At 46.0% G+C, this 13878-nt stretch overlaps 1 protein-coding gene across 4 annotated transcripts in view; it reads left to right on the forward strand.

Moving 5' to 3' along the window:
* Window positions 1-257: 257 nt before the first annotated feature.
* Window positions 258-13878, forward strand: part of ARMC3 (armadillo repeat containing 3) — a 112548-nt gene continuing 98927 nt past the window's right edge. For 3 of the 4 annotated variants that reach the window (XM_026649488.1, XM_026649491.1, XM_026649492.1), the window contains exons 1-2: window positions 281-338; window positions 9686-9730. The gene's annotated coding sequence lies outside the window, so the exon portion shown is untranslated. Of the gene's footprint in view, window positions 339-9685; window positions 9731-13878 lie in introns of all 4 variants that reach the window. The other variant, XM_026649489.1, reaches the window with a different exon arrangement.

A 13878-nucleotide genomic window follows, 5' to 3' on the forward strand; every position in this document is an offset into this window, starting at 1 on the left:
GCCTCGTCACAAAGGGGCTGTATATGGGTGCGATCGCTCCCCCTTTAATGCACCGGACTCAGACCTGCGCCGCAGCCCGCAGCGCACAGCGCTACCTGCCAGCCCCAGGCAACCCGAACCTCGAAGCGAGATTCGACCCCTCGACAAGGTCGTGTGCGCATGCGCCACAAGCCTCTGCGCTGCCTCCTCCCTCCCCCCGTAGCCAGAGGGAGCCCCGGGAGCATGCGCCGCAGGCGTGTTCGGCGTTCCCTAGCAACCGTGAACACAACACAGAGGCGGAGGGGGAGCCGCCGATAGGCCCCGGCGGCACCCCTGGGCAGTGGGCACCCCTCGCGCGGGTGAGTGGCACGTTCCCCGCGGGGCTGGGGGAACCGGGGTGGTGGTGGGGGGTGTCTGTCTGTCTGTCGGGGTCAGTGGCAGTCAACGCTCGTGTGTGTCATGTGTGGGGGAGGTGTAACGTCTGTCTGTCTGTCTGCCTGACTCCTGCCCTTGCAGTGTCTGTGTGCAGGGGTCTCTGCCTGCTCCCAGCCCAGCTGTCCTTAGGGAGGAGGGGGCTCAGTGCCTGGGTGCGTCTGCTTGCTCCGCACAGCTCCTCTCCTCTGATGGTCTTTGGGCTCTGATTGTACATGCTAGTTTGTCCTCAGATTTCCCCCATTTAAAAATTCTGGTAAATCTGCTGGTGCCAGCATCACTGGGGCAGCGATGGTTTATATGAGGCAATTTAGGAAAACACTGTGTCAAAGCAAGGTCCAGACACAGTCTCAGGTAGCTGCAGGAAAGGCTTGGCTTGGCTTGGGTGGGGTGGGCATTGCTGTCCCTAAATCGAATCATTTTCCAGTCTTCGGCCTGGTCTACACTAGGCTTTTATGTTGAATTTAGCGCCGTTACATCGAATTAACCCTGCACCCGTCCACACCACGAAGCTATTTAGTTCGACATAGAGCTCTCTTAAATTCGACTTCTGTACTCCTCCCCAACGAGGGGAGTAGCGCTAAATTCGAAATGGCCATATCGAATTAGGCTCGGTGTGGATGGAAATCGACGCTAATAGCTCCGGGAGCTATCCCACAGTGCACCACTCTGTTGACGCTCTGGACAGCAGTCCGAGCTCGGATGCTCTGACCAGCCACACAGGAAAAGCTCCGGGAAAATTTGAATTCCCTTTCCTGTCTGGGCAGTTTGAATCTCATTTCCTGTTTGGACATCGTGGCGAGCTCAGCAGCACTGGCAACAATGCAGAGCTCTCCAGCAGAGATGGCCGTGCAATCTAATAGAAAGAGGGCCCCAGCATGGACTGATCGTGAAGTCTTGGATCTCATCGCTGTGTGGGGCGATGAGTCCGTGCTTTCAGAGCTGCGCTCCAAAAGAAGGAATGCAAAGATCTACAAGAAGATCTCAAAAGCCATGGCAGAGAGAGGATACAGCCGGGATGCAACGCAGTGCCGCGTGAAAATCAAGGAGCTGAGACAAGGCTACCAAAAAACCAAAGAGGCAAACGGACGCTCCGGATCCAAGCCCCACACATCACGTTTCTACGAGGCACTGCATTCCATCCTAGGTGCGGCCGCCACCACTACCCCACCACTGACCGTGGACTCTGAGGATGGGATATTGTCCGCGGCCGGTTCCTCGTCGGACATGTTAGCGGACGGGGAAGATGAAGACGGAGATGAGGAGGACGAGGCAGTCGACAGCACTGGCACCGCTGATTTCCCCGACAGCCAGGAGCTCTTCATCACCCTTACCGAGATCCCCTACCAACCGTCCCCAGCCGTTAGCCCGGACACAGAATCAGGGGAAGGATCAAGCAGTAAGTGCTTTAAACATCTAAACATTTATTTTTAACAGAACTGGAATATTTATAATATTAACAATGTGTTTTTCATGAACTTATTTAAACATCTAAACTTTTATGTACAACAGAACTGGAATATTTATAATATTAACAGTGGGTTTTTCATGATTTCTTTGCCTTAGGCGCTTAACTATTTAGTCCCAACTATTTAAAAAAAATCAAACAATGTCCGGTTTTTCATGATTCTCCAGGCAAAGACGCTCCACTCTTTACTTCCTGCCAGTGCAGCTACACCAAAATACGGTCTATATGGCCGGGGATTGACGCGAAATCCTCATGGGAGAACTCTTCATACGTCTCATGGAGGTACCTTTCCAGCCTGTTCATCAGGTTCCTGGGTAGGGCGATCTTATTTGGTCCCCCATGGTACGAGACGTTTCCCCGCCACGACACAATCAAGTATTCTGGGATCATCGCACGGCAGAGCATGGCAGCATACGGCCCTGGTTTTTGCACGCTTTCCCTAAGCATGCGTTCCTTCTCGCTGTCCGAGATCCTCATGAGGGTGATGTCGCTCATGATGCCCTGCTTTGAATTAGGGAGGGGAATGTTAGTATTGGGACTGCTTTACAGCCACGCGGTGGAGGGAGAGGGGCAGCATACAGGGATCTTTCCCTGGGACAGCCGCGAGGGGGTGGGACAGGGGCAGAGTTCATGCTAGCCTGATTGCTGCCAGCAGAGACTGGCATTGCTTTCAATGTGAAAGGAGGCCAGTGCTACTATTACAGTTTTAAGCAGCCACAAGTCTACGGCTTACCATGTTTGCCTGCGACAGAAGTTCAGGTGTCCTGCCCCGCTTATCAGATCGGCAGTGCAAGACCCCAGGCACTGAAGGCGAGGGCCGAAAATTCGACCTTGTCCTGAGTGCGCATGTGAGAGGTGCAGTGCATGGTCTTGTTCACAGAGAAAGACTATGTTCTTTGTTCACAACAAAATTTATCTGTCTCAGGAATTCACTCCCTTTTTCCCATTCCCACAGACACATCTGCGACTGTCTCCCAACCCAGCCTGGCATCACACTCCCAGAGGGTAGCGCAAATTAGGCGGAGGAAGAAGAAGACGCGTGAGGACATGTTCTCAGAACTAATGGGCTGCTCCCGAGCCCAGGCAGCCCAGCAGACACAGTGGAGGGAGAACTTGTCCGAAATGCACCGAGCAATCATGGAACGGGAGGAGAGGTGGCGTCAAGAGGACCAGCAGGCGACTCAAACGCTGCTTGGACTAATGAGGGAGCAAACGGACACGCTCTGGCGCCTTGTGGATGTTCTGCAAGACCGGAGGCAGGAGGACAGAGCCCCGCTGCAGTCTATCTCTAACCGCCCTCCCCCGCCATCAAGTCCCACACCCCCCTCACCCAAAGTCCAAAGAAGGAGGGGCGGCAAGGGCCGTTAAAACTTTCAGTCAACCCCTGCAGACTGCTCAAAATTTGAAAAGTCCTTTCCTACCCACCTCACACAAGTTCCCCCCCCCCCCGTTTCATGTGTGGTTCATAATAAAATATTCGTTTCTGTTAATTACTGTTTCCATGATTTTCTTTTGGAGGAGAGTCTGTCTGAAGGGGGGGAAGGGGCTTGGTAATTGGACAGGACAGTCACCTTTAGCAGGGTACAGAGGCGGGGGCAGGTCCAGCATCAGGACACATACACAGTGCAGTCACTAGTTACCCTGGTCAGTCTGGGAGGTGGTTTTCATGTTTTATTCATAGATTCATAGATTCTAGGACTGGAAGGGACCTCGAGAGGTCATCGAGTCCAGTCCCCTGCCCGCATGGCAGGACCAAATACTGTCTAGACCATCCCTGATAGACATTTATCTAACCTACTCTTAAATATCTCCAGAGATGGAGATTCCACAACCTCCCTAGGCAATTTATTCCAGTGTTTAACCACCCTGACAGTTAGGAACTTTTTCCTAATGTCCAACCTAGACCTCCCTTGCTGCAGTTTAAGCCCATTGCTTCTTGTTCTATCCTCAGAGGCTAAGGTGAACAAGTTTTCTCCCTCCTCCTTATGACACCCTTTTAGATACCTGAAAACTGCTATCATGTCCCCTCTCAGTCTTCTCTTTTCCAGACTAAACAAACCCAATTCTTTCAGCCTTGCTTCATAGGTCATGTTCTCAAGACCTTTAATCATTCTTGTTGCTCTTCTCTGGACCCTAGGGGTTCTGGGGGGGGTGGGGGGGGTTGCTCTGTGACTTTGTGGCGGGGGAGGGCAGTTACTGATCTTATGCAGCGGTTCTTATCCTGGATCACAGAGCCACGCAGCAGGGGATCTGTAACCCTCCTCCCCCTGCCAGAAAGTCACCTAGCCGACACATACACGCAGTCCCGCCCAGGAGTGCTGGCAGGCTCCGTTGAAACAACCAGTCCACCACTGCGGAGCCTGTCATTCCTGGAGTTTAGAAGCATCATTTGCATCAGAACACTAAACCCGCCCCCCGCCACAGTCTGCGTCCCCGGTTTAAAACATTCCCGCAAAAACAGTAATAAAGACAACGGTGTTCATTAACAAAACAGAACTGATTTTATTTTTTGGGAAGGGGGTGAAGGGGGTATGTAGCTGGAGAGGATAGTCAACATAAACTGGGTAAAGAAACGGGGGCAGGTTGAGCTTCTGTGTCCACAAACTTAACAGTCACTGGTTACCCTGCTCAGTCAGGAACCTAGCTTTCAAAGCCTCCCTGATGCACAGCGCGTCCCGCTGGGATCTTCTAATCGCCCGGCTGTCTGGCTGGGCGTAATCTGAAGCCAGGGTATTTGCCTCAACCTCCCACCCCGCCATAAAGGTCTCCCCCTTGCTCTCACATAGATTGTGGAGCACACAGCAAGCTGCAATAACAATGGGGATATTGGTTTCGCTGAGATCACAGCGAGTCAGTAAGCTTCTCCATCTCCCCTTGAGACGGCCAAAAGCACACTCCATCACCATTCTGCACTTGCTCAGACGGTAGTTGAACAGTTCTTTTTCTGTGTCCAGGGCGCCAGTATAGGGCTTCATGAGCCAGGGCATTAGTGGGTATGCTGGGTCCCCGAGGATCACTGTAGGCATCTCCACATCCCCAAGAGTTATTTTGTGGTCCGGGAAGTAAATACCTTCCTGCAGCCGTCTAAACAGACCAGAGTTCCTGAACACTCGAGCGTCATGAACCTTGCCCGGCCATCCGACGTTGATGTTGGTAAAACGTCCCCTAAGGTCCACCAGTGCTTGCAGCACCATTGAAAAGTAGCCCTTTCTGTTAATGTACTGGCTGGCCTGGTGGTCCGGTCCCAGGATAGGGATGTGAGTCCCATCTATAGCCCCACCGCAGTTTGGGAATCCCATCGCGGCGAAGCCATCTATGATGACCTGCGCGTTTCCCAGGGTCACTACCTTTGAGAGCAGTACCTTAACGATTGCGTTGGCTACTTGCATCACAACAACCCCCACGGTAGATTTGCCCACACCAAAGTGGTTCGCTACTGACCGGTAGCTGTCCGGCGTTGCAAGCTTCCAGAGGGCTATGGCCACTCGCTTCTGGACAGTCAGGGCTGCTTGCATCCGGGTGTCATTGCGCTTCAGGGCAGGGGACAGCAACTCACAAAGTTCCAGGAAAGTGCCCTTCCGCATGCGAAAGTTTCGCAGCCACTGGGATTCATCCCAGACCTGCAGCACTATGCGGTCCCACCAGTCCGTGCTTGTTTCCCGGGCCCAGAATCGCCGTTCCACAATATCCACATGACCCATTGCCACCGTGATGTCCTGGGCGCTGGGGCTCGTGGTTTCTAACAGTTCTGTGCTACTGTCCGACTTCAGGCCCTTACGGCGGTGCCGTAGCCTCCTCGCCTGATTTCTCTGCATCTGCCTCAGGGAAAGGTGTATGATAAGCTGCGAGGCGTTGAGAACGGCCACAACTGCAGCGATGGTCGCAGCGGGATCCATGCTCGCAGTGCTGTGGCGTCCGCGCTGTCACTGATCAGAAAAGTGCGCGAACTGATTTCCCGCCGGCGCTTTCAGGGAGGGAGGGAGGTCGGTAGTGACGGACGGATGACGACAGTTACCCAAAAGCACCCTCTACACATTTTTTTACCCAGAAGGCATTGGCGGCTCGACCCAGAATTCCAATGGGGAGCGGGGACTGCGGGAACTGTGGGATAGCTTCCCACAGTGCACCGCTTCCAATGTCGACGCTTGCCCCGTTAGTGTGGACTCACAAAGTCGAATTACTGTCCTTAGTGTGGACACACACGTTCGACTTTGTAATATCGATTCCACATATTCGATTTAAGTGAAATCGAACTACCCTCGTAGTGTAGACATACCCTTCATTAGTAGTTCTCAACAACTGGTCTAGGTCAGCAGTGCTGGCACTTCAGCTTCTGTGACTGGTATTCTAAATTGCCTCTTTCTAGACCCAGTCCAAATCCTGCTGAAGTCAATGTGAGTTCTTTCTATTCTATTGACTTCAAGGGGAGCTGGATCAGACCCTTAATGGTGAACTCTAGTAACCTGGAGTCTCTGCCTGCTTCCCATTCATTTGTGGCTACTCTGTTCTCTTGGGTGGCTTGTGGTCATGTGCCAACTCCAGGCTTCAAAAATCAAGGGTCAAGGTCCCCTAAAAATGAGTTTTTAAAATATTAATTTTACATTCTTTTTATCTTCCTTCTGGCTTTTGAACTTTTTGGGTTTCCATTTTCAAGCTTTTCTCCACAACCACGAGGGATAGAAATTACTTTAAAAAAATGAAGTAAAAGCTGAGATTCTCAGATACTCACATGACTCCAGTAAACAGAGCTTTAAGAAAAACACCAAATGTTGCAATACTTGTGATAAAATCTTAAGAGTTGGAAACATTGTGAAAAACCGTGTGAGAATGCACACAATTGAAATGGGAACCAAGAGGCACTGTTTGTTGCAATCAGGATCTTAGTTAGTAAAGTGGTACAGCTGCCTGAAAAGTTAGGAACCTCTGATTTATATGACCCTTTAAAATGGTTTGCATGTGAGGCAGTGGCAGACACTCCTTGACTTGAGTATTAAAAGTATCCTGCTGCTAATGTACAGAAAGTGATTGCATAACTGCCAGGTCTCATTTATTTTAATTCATATTAAAGCAGTTCTTCTTCAAGTCTCTCTCTCTTGGGATGAGGGATTTTGCTGTGTGTCTCAATGTGACATTTAAAATCTCACACATAATTTTTAAAAATCTCCCTCATTCAAATTGTCACAGCTTGGATTCTCCAAGGATATATACTATGTCTGGTGTTATGTAATATGTTAGTTAATGATTTGGAAAAGGGAGAGAACAGTGAGATGGCAAAATTTGTAGATGAGACCAAATTATTTCGTTTAATCAAGATTTAAGAAGATTGTGAGAAACTCCTGAGTGACATAGCAAAGCTAGGTGAAGGTGAAAGTCATTGTTGATAAATGCAAGGTAATGTACATTGGAAGAAATACTTTGAACTTTGCAGTCACATGAATGTGTTCTAAATTATCTGTAACCACTCAGGGAAATGACTTGAACAACGTTGTGGACAGCTCGATTAAAACCTCTGCTCAGGGAACTTGGTAGAACCTAAAATTTTATGATGCAATGTTAGAAGTCATTAGTACAAGGTAAACTGGAATTCTGTATTCATTTCTGGTCATCACATCTGAAAAAGATATAACAGACATTGAAGGAGACGAGAGACAACCAACAAATATGATTAGAGGCATGGAAAGACTGCTAAATTAAGAGATTTGGGGTGGGGTGGGGTGGGATGGGGCAGGGCAGGCCTGTTTTGAGAGGTGACAATTCAGAGAGAACAATAAAGAAGGATATAAATAAAATGAATAGTGTATAGAAAAGATAAATCATGTACATACATTTACTCAGCCTTATAATACAAGAAAAAGGGATGGTCTATGAAATTGAAAAGCAACACATTTAAAACTAATGAAATCATGTTTACATAATGCATACTTGACTTGTGGAACTTGTTGCCACAACATATCATGGAGGCTAAGAACATAGAATTAAAAAAGGGATTAAACATTTCTACAGATAATAAAAACATCCACAATTGTGTTAGATTAAAAAAAAAACTGTTAGAGATATAAACCCTCATGCTTCAAGGAATTAGTAAACCACTAACAGATGCAAGTTAGGAAGACTGATTTGAGGGCAGGTTTCATGCAACTTCATCTGAAGTATTTGGTACATGCCACTGTCAGAGGCAGGATACTAGACTCCATGAACCTGTTCTGATCCAATTTGGTAATTTTGTCTGTTCCTAACAAACCCTGTTGTTGTTTTCTTTTTCTTTCATTTCTACCCATTAATTCAATTTCTTCGTTTATTAAACACAGACTATGCTTTGTACTATACAAAACAGAGAAAGATACCATTTTTGCCTCAAATATCCTACAGTCTTAATAGGACTTGACTTGAATGTTTTCAGCTGCACATGTACAGGGATTGAGTGACTCACCTACTAATCTCTGTGTCCTCATGATAAACATTTTACTTTGAGTTTTTCTGAAAATAAAATGTAGTAGTTCAGTACTTTTTCAATATACTATTTTTGTCACAGGATAAGGTGACATAGAAGGTTGGTAAAGGGCATATGGATCCTTGTACATCTAGGATGCCTGCTCAGATTTGAGCCAAATGTGTGATTTCTGTGGCCAAGGCCCAGATTGGTGTCATTGGCTGTTTGTTGAATTATCTGAAACGAATTAGTAGACAAGATTCGTTCTTAGTGAAAAAATGTCACAATAGAAAATCCTCGCAATTGGTATCCGATTTGATGGTTTCATAATCCGAGGGTTCAGTGAGCATGAAGACTGAAATCCCCTCTCACTGAGGGCCTCTCTTCAGAAGAGGTCTAAAGTATGTTTGGGGAGCAACATGGAAAAAGGTAACCCTACCAATCACTGTTAGTATTGCCAACTCTTGTGATTTTATCACAAGTCTTGTCATATTGGTGTATTTTTAAGACCCTGGATCCTGGAGTCATGTGAGAATTTCAGCTTCCATGAAAAAATAAACAAGTTTCTAACCCTTATGGTTGTGGAGAAAAGCTTGAAAATATTATTCAAGTGGACACTAAAGGTTCAAAAATCAGAAGGCAAATAAAAAGAACAGTGTGGTGGGGTTTACAGATGATCCCACAGAGAGATTAAGGAAGGGAAGGAGCAGTATTGTCTCAAGAGGGCCCCCTCCTCCCCATAAACTACAACACATGCTTTCAAATGGAGCAGAGTGAAGGAGTCGCTTTCTGAAGGGAGGAAGCCAGTTTGAATGAGGAGAGAGTGAGGGTCTGGTGTACCGGGTTTGGGAGGTTAGCTCATACATGGGGGACAGGATGTAAGAAAGTTCAGTGATGGGACTTGGAGAAGGAAAGAAAGGGAGTTGCAGGGCTGGCATTACTGTTGGAGCAATAAAAAATGAGACCTGAGATGTAGGCTGGGGCACAGTTATACAGGGCCTTTGGTGGTAAAGATGAGAAGTTTAAACTTGATGTGGTAGGCTAGGTTGTAGTAATCAAGGCAGGAGATGACAAGCATTTTAGCTGTTGGGACAGAAAGAAAGAGTTGGATTTCTATAATGTAGAAGAAATACCTAGACTTTATTTAGTCTAATTAGTTTTCATTTTAATTAAGTCAAACTAATTAACATGTTAAAAAAAAGAATACATTTCTGGGTCCTTCTTAGGAAAAGCTTGAAGCTGGTAGCAAAGGTTGCTGTAACACAGCCACAAGCTCTCCTAGAGTAGGGCATTGTCAGCTCCAGAAGAGGATCAAATGATAAATAACTGCTCAGAAGTTATCCTTACATCCTTCTCTCTCTACCCCCTCTCCATAGGAAGTAATTGCCCCCAGAACTGACCTCTGATTTCTTGACAAAGAGGTAAGTTCCATATCTGGCAGTGCTTCTTTCTTATTCCTTTGCTTTGTCTCACAGCTCACTGCTGCTAGTGCTTGCAGGGTCTTAGGCTGTTCCTTCTTTCATTTGAGTTTTAGATAATGGGTGAAGGGAAGCACTGGAGCCAGTTAGTGCTTTATAAGTGCAAATATCTGATCACACCACAGTGTAAGTTTTTGTTTGGTATTAGAAGTAGACATCTGGTACTGTTTAGGAATAGTTAGTAGGATTTGAGAGTGTGTTTGGACACTGCAAATTTCAATGGACCTTTTCACATTTTTCAAAGTAAGTTTTACAGACTATTTTCCTTACAGTTCACTTGTCATCCACTCTTCTATGAATTAGTGGAAAGGAAAACTATTTCTGCACACTCATTTAATCCTCAAGTTTATTGGGGAATGATGCATTTAAAATTCACTTGTACTATGTGTTACTCCTCAGTATAAAAAAGCCAGTTGTCATAGAATACTAATTTTATACTTGGCTAAATTATTAAAAGCCCTTTTTATGGCCTTAATTCTTTAATCTCAAGTAATTTAGGAAAAGTGTAGGTCTTGTGATGGTAACAGCTTTTAGAATGAGAGAGCGATTTTCTGTATCAGTCTGGTTAAAAGATCCTTTACTAGATTCTCAAATTCAAATTGGTGATACTGCTTTTTTATTAATATAGAGTTCCATCTTTAAAAGGGACATACTGACAAGTAGTCCAGACCCAGAATTTGGCCACAATTAAAGTTATAATCTCACTGGAAGGGTGTCTGTATTCTAAATATTTAATTAAAATACATTTATTTTCAAGCTTTTAAAATAATATTAAAAACAATGGAGACTAAAAAATAGTAAGACCATAAAAGAACAGGAGTGTATTCTTTTTAAGTTAGATGTGTTGCATTTTCCTTTCATTCTAACCTTAAAAGGATCATACTACATAAACCAGTTAGGCAAACTACTTTACAGACTATAAAAAGCTACTGAGTAAGCACACGAGAACGAGGCACTGTATTTTCAGCTGGGGGAAGTTTATTGAACTTTGCATATACTGAAAACTGGAATACAGTTTTCTTTTTTTTAGTCCAGGGGCTGAGCAGTGGAAATTGGCAGAAACTGCACTTCTCACTATTACTTGTTTTCTGGTGTTGCTACTTCTCTTAGCTAACAGCTGACTAAAATGTAAAATCCCTCACTTGTCTTTACGAAGCTTTGATATCACAAGTATGGTGATGAGAGAATGAAATAAAGGTTGGATGAGTGGGTGCAAGGGTTAGTCAGAACGCACAGGAAAGCAAAGGGGAAAATTGCTGACAGTTATAGCAACAGGAACGGAAAACAACCTCTGAAATAAATTCACACTACAGCATTTTGTGTGGGAAATCCTGTGCCTTAGGACTGCTCTACTTTATGCCAGCTGCCTACAACTCCCAGGGCTGTTCTGGAAGGCAGGGGATCACCAGGACATAAGACATCCGAGCCTTGTGACCTTTCCTCCATCCATGCTTCCTGCATTCCAACAACCCTACACCACCTGAGGACTCTCCACAGTATGGGGAGTCCTTCTGAAACCAAATCTTCCTGGTTTAGGTTTATTTACCTTACCAGAGAATCTGGTTGCAAATATCATCAGAAACAATTTAAAAAACATTCAAAATAAGGTAAAGTGACAGACTGTACTCTCATATGATAGGAATCTATGTGTGTGGAATTCTTAGCCTTTATCAGGAGCAAGAAGGTACAGGAGGGAAAGTTGAAAGGGGTCAGGAAGAATGAAGATCAGAAGCAGATAGTTGTGTTGTGGACATATATGGCTGAGGGCATTAGGAAGTCAGAGCCCAAGAATATGCCTACTGTGTGATTATTGAGAAATAGCCATACAGTCATTATGAAGATTGACCAGCCAGACCAGCCCAGCAAGCAACAGGGATTTGCATTACTGAGGAATAGCCATTAGAACTGGCTGGGAAATTGAAAATGATCATGGGACAGGAAAACATGCTTTTGAAAAACTTCCTGTTCTGCAGCAGGATGAGCCTGAGACCTCTTGAAATTTGTTGTGGAGAGTAACACTTCCACCCCCAGAATTGCCTGGTGGTTATGGTGCTCAAAGGACATGCAGGAGACATGGGGGATTTAGGCTCAGCTCCCTGCTTTGCCTGATTGAATGTTCTACCCAACAAGCTATTATAGTGTGGGTCTCTCAAGTGCTGGAGCTGCTTCACTTTTTATAAATCATTAAATATTCATTGGGCCAGAATAAAAGCAATAGACTAGAGCCCAGTAGTCAGGGCATACACCCGTGACTTGGAAGACTTGGATTCAAGTCTCTGCTCTAAATCAGGCAGAGTAAGGACTTAAATTTAGTTCTCCCATTTTTTTGTATCCCAGGTGAGTGCCATAACCACCAGGCTATTGGCGATGGGCTCACTGTTAGCAGGAATTCCATCCTGGATCTGAGAAACCTTCCCAAAAAAGGATTTGTCATTACTCCCCCTTTAACTGGAAAAGTTTGAAGTTTTGACATATCGGCACTTTTGGATGAAAAGCTGTCTTGTCTGAAAATTTCTGACCAGCTCTAATAATTGTGGGTCGGTATCTTTTCCACCTCTGTTCACCCCAATTGACTGAAATAATTCAGTATAAAAATCACATTTTTTTAATTAGCAGAAAGCAAAAGGGATTCATATAGATCATTGCCCAGAGTGGCCACTAAACAAAGGGAGCTTTATGGGAACTAAACTGACAATACCATTTGATGACAGAATTTATTGAAACCCAGGATAGTAACTGTAGTGGTGATGTAACTGTCTGTGTAAGGTAATTAAGCTCCTGAAGTGAGGCCAAAGACTGTTAGCCCACTGAATACACAATTCCTTCATACTAAAGCTCGTTCATATGAATCATACTGCTTTTTAAAATTACCAAGAACCCAAAAACTCTTTGAATATTGTAGGGAAGTGTAGCATTACTTGCATATTCATCTGCATTACTTGCATATTCATCTGCATTCTGAGTAAAATCCCATTATAAAATTCTAAGCCCTTGATTCTTCACTGCCTTGAACCTTGTGTAATTATCTATATCTGTATAAAGTGAATGAAAACACTATCAAGTCAGAATTGAAGTATGTTACACTCACTTTGCACAGATGCATATGACTACACAAGCAGGGCCGGCTCCAGGGTTTTGGCCGCCCCAAGCAGCCAAAACCAAAAAAAAAAAAGCCGCGATCGCGATCTAAAAAAAGCCGCGGCCGCGATCGCGATCTGCGGCAGCAATTCGGCGGGAGGTCCTTCACTCCCAGGCAGAGTGAGGGACCGTCCGCCGAATTGCCGCCGAATACCTGGAACTGCCGCCCCTGTCCGGAACGGCCGCCCCAAGCACCTGCTTGAGAAGCTGGTGCCTGGAGTCGGCCCTGTACACAAGGCGCAAAGCAGCGGAGAAACAGGCTCTGGATTTTTATTAAATAATTTGTTCTGTCTTCTTAGCCCCTGGAAGAGGAAAGGGAAAATCTTCCCCATCCACAGTCACAGAGCCCTGGTCTACACTACAAGTTTAGGTTGAATTTAGCAGCGTTAGATCGATTTAACCCTGCACCCATCCACATGACGAAGCCATTTTTGTCGACTTAAAGGGCTCTTAAAATTGATTTCTGTACTCCTCCCCGATGAGGGGATTAGTGCTGAAATCGACCCTGCTGGGTCGAATTTGGGGTAGTGTGGACACAATTTGACAGTATTGGCCTCCGGGAGCTATCCCAGAGTGCTCCATTGTGACCGTTCTGGACAGCACTCTCAACTCAGATGCACTGGCCAGGTAGACAGGAAAAGCCCCGCGAACTTTTGAATTTCATTTCCGGTTTGGCCAGCGTAGCGAGCTGAGCAGCACAGGTGACCATGGAGACCCAGAATCGCAAAAGAGCTCCAGCATGGACCGAACGGGAGGTACTGCATCTGATCGCTGTATGAGGAGACAAATCCGTGCTATCCGAACTCCGTTCCAAAAGACAAAATGCTGGAATATTTGAAAAAATCTGCAAGGGCATGAAGGACAGAGGTTATAACAGGGACCGCAGCAGTGCCGCGTGAAGCCTACCAAAGAACCAGAGAGGCAAACGGCTGCTCCGGGTCAGAGCCCCAGAC

This window comes from Terrapene carolina, unplaced genomic scaffold (genome assembly GCF_002925995.2).
Source record: "Terrapene carolina triunguis isolate 2854851 unplaced genomic scaffold, T_m_triunguis-2.0 Scaffold84, whole genome shotgun sequence".
In the NCBI taxonomy this organism is placed as follows: domain Eukaryota; kingdom Metazoa; phylum Chordata; order Testudines; family Emydidae; genus Terrapene; species Terrapene triunguis.